We start from the raw sequence: 3,174 nt of genomic DNA on the forward strand, positions 1-3,174 counted from the left end.
GATTGAATGATGCTCTAACTCTGTGGTCAAGTCAGACATAGGCTTTAAGCAACCATGAGCCACTAATAAGCGTGACAAATTAATGAGTATGTGTAAATTGAACTTGTTAAATAGTTTTGATAGAAGTAACTCAATGAGCACGCAATAAAGTGGACTTTTTAGGGGCAGTTTATCACTGACACAATAAAAAGCAACTTAATTAGTCGTTCAATAACAAATTGTAAAGATAACCTTTGTTATTTGATAAGAGAGAGAAAATTCAGGTTACATATAGTGAATAAATAAGGAAATGTTAATCTCTGCGTCATTCCACACTGAAATTTCAATTGTAGGGGATCATTTGGAGGTGAATTGTGTAGGACACGGGGAGACAGAAGAATCTCCCCATGAGTTTTCAGTGTGCATAGAAATTGAGGAGGCTGAACTGGAAGCCTGCCTGGGTCGTTGTTTTTGTTTATTTGAGGGTCTGCTGGAAGTTTGTGAAAACGACCACCTTGATATGTGGGAGCCTTCTCGGGCAGCGATTTTTTTGTTAAACCTGTGGCAGGCTGTGCAACATGGAGAAAGCTTTGACATAATGTCATAAAGGTGATTTCTTGGTTTTAGACTTATTAGTACGGGACAAGTTGAGGGACCCTTGAGGGTGTGTTGCTGTAAAGTATATAAGGGACGCGCAGCGCCGTTAATGGGTTTAAAATAAATGAAAAAACACTAATCCGAGGAACTATTGGAGAGGTAAGTATACGGAGGTGAGCGCGTTGCGCATAAGGGTTGCTGGTGTCATATATTAACACTTTGAGGGCGAATAATTTTGATTGAGTGTCAACGCTTGAGAACGCGAGGACAGCGTCTAAAGTGCTGGGTTAAACTTTGTGTATCACCGAGCAGGGGAAGAGGAGCCAGTGGTTGCGAGAACAGCGAGACGAAGATTGAAACCGAAAGTTAAGCGTGTCTGGGTGACCTAGACCAAGAAGGTGGAGTCGACCAACGCCATTGGAAGAGGTAAGTCTGTGTTTCAGAGAATGGCTGACAGCTCGGGTGCGACACCTAGTAGGAAAAGGGGATGCAAACCTCTGAAGGATCAGCTCGAACAGCTTAAGAAAGCTGTTCGCTTGGCTTCCCCTGGAGTATTAAAATCAGCAGAGAAAGAGTGCCAAGCGATGGAGGTTGAGGTAAGTAAACCTATTATATCCCAACAGAAAGGGCTGGGTGATAAAATACCTCTGAGCTTGGTGTTAAAAACTGAAGGAGAAGTGTATGGACAAATGCATGAGGCCCTACGTGCGTCCATAGAGGCATTAACGGCATTGGAGGTCATAAAGCAGAGAGTAATGCAGGGAGGGCCAGAAGAGGAGAATGAAGACCGTGCGACGTCATCAGAAGAAGAAGACGATGAGGAGGACGAAGATGGAGGAGCTGAACCCCAACCAAGTACAAGCCTAATTTTGAGGAAAAGAAGTGTGAAGAGAGACCAAGCACAGAGACAGCCCATATTTAAGAGCTCAAAGGGGAAAGGAAAGTTGAGGAAGAGTAGAAGAGTGAGTTTTGAACAAGGAGCTCCTGACCCTGGTTTAAGTCTGCCTCTGATAGCAGGTCCAAAGAACGAACCAGTTTATCGCGCCTATAAGGTGAGAGATTTGGAAGCATTGGTTAAACAACTTCCACCAATAACCAAAGGAGAACATTGGGAAGGAGAAGAATTAGCGCTGGGCGACTTTCGCACTTTGGCCGGACGTTGTATGCTGGGTGGTGGGTTAGCAGATGTAGAGCAGATAGCTCAAACAACCAGATATGCAAATGACCTGAAATATCATGAGGTGCAGAATGACTTAGCAGATGCAGTTCGGGAGAAGGACCCAACTCCTAACTTTGGAGCCATTCCAAAAATTATTTGGGATCCTAAAAACACACCCAGAGAGTGTTTAGCTAAAGCAAAGGAACAATGGTTGTTAGGAACAGGAATACATCCGGGGAAGGAGGGTGAAAGTAGAGCGTGGTTTCGTTCGGCAGTGCTGGCAGGGCTGCCCAATCAGGTTGCAGTTGACTTGGAAAAGAACCCAGATTTTGCCGTTGCAGACTCGGTGCAGTGGGACAGACATGTGACCCACAGACTTCAGCAGGAACAGGATTTGGCAAACAAACAAAAGAAAGAGTTGGAGGAAGCCCAGGCGTGGCTGGTCAAGTTGCAGCTGGCAGAAGCAAAAAACAAAGCAGGAGACAGAAAGAAAGAGGATAAAGAGAGCGCAAGGAAAATAATGGTGGCAAGGTCTCAGCCCGATCCTGTGCCTGACTGGTCAGATCAGGATCCGGGTCTCTACCCTGATGATCGTTGGCCCGCCAATGCACCAAGGCAGCGTCAACCCGTAGGGAATTGGGGGACCGGTGGACCGCAGAGAGGGCGTGGTGGATCCGTGGGGGAGGACAAAGGGCTCGGAATCCGGGGAATCCTGGCAGAGTGTCTTGGACTGCGTGTCTGAGATGTGGAGCAGAAGGACACTGGGCCCGAGATTGCCCTGAACCGCCGCAGAACTATCAGGGGCGAGGCTATCAATCCCAGGCACGAGGAGGCCCAAGACAAAGAGTTGCTTACAGGGGAGCACATCAGGCTCCAAACCCGAATGCAGCACCAGCCCCCCAGTACCCAGTAGCCGACTGGGGCTGGGAGGGGGAGCAATACTGATGGAGCCCGGAGAAACTGAACAGCGTGGGGACGGCAGAACCTATGCTGTCAATGATGATGATCCAGCATTGACACAGCTGGGAAAACAGACTTTGAAGCACCAATATGTGGTGTCCTCACAGGTGCCTGGAAAATCTCATGGGCAGGGACCTGCTTGTGAAACTGGGATCACCTTCAAAGACTCAATATCTAGTCCAGAACTCTGAACAACCCACTGCCGAAATCTACTGGGGGAGGCTAGTGGAAGGAGGCATTCTGAGACATTATCAGCTATGGAAACCCTGGATAATGAGCCTGGCCGTCTATTCCCCCCGCGAGATCCTTTCCACGTTACACTCTTTTATGATAGGGAAGATAATGATATCTATCGGGAACAGTTCCAGTCTGATCTTGAGGGACAGACGTGGAATGTGCAAACACATAACATTTATGTTGGACCAGAAGGTGTGGCCGCGGCTGTGAAATTTACTGATGAACAACTGCCTTGGTACAAT

At 47.5% G+C, this 3,174-nt stretch overlaps 1 pseudogene; it reads left to right on the forward strand.

The window, feature by feature from the left end:
* Positions 1 to 292: 292 nt before the first annotated feature.
* Positions 293 to 2,857, forward strand: LOC147326203 (uncharacterized; annotated as a pseudogene).
* The last annotated feature ends 317 nt before the right edge of the window (positions 2,858 to 3,174 follow it).

This window comes from Aulonocara sp. 'chitande type north' Nkhata Bay, linkage group LG7, assembly GCF_057382095.1.
Source record: "Aulonocara sp. 'chitande type north' Nkhata Bay isolate Kocher_YH1m ecotype deep benthic linkage group LG7, A_spYH_male_GT1.1, whole genome shotgun sequence".
In the NCBI taxonomy this organism is placed as follows: Eukaryota; Metazoa; Chordata; class Actinopteri; order Cichliformes; family Cichlidae; genus Aulonocara; species Aulonocara sp. 'chitande type north' Nkhata Bay.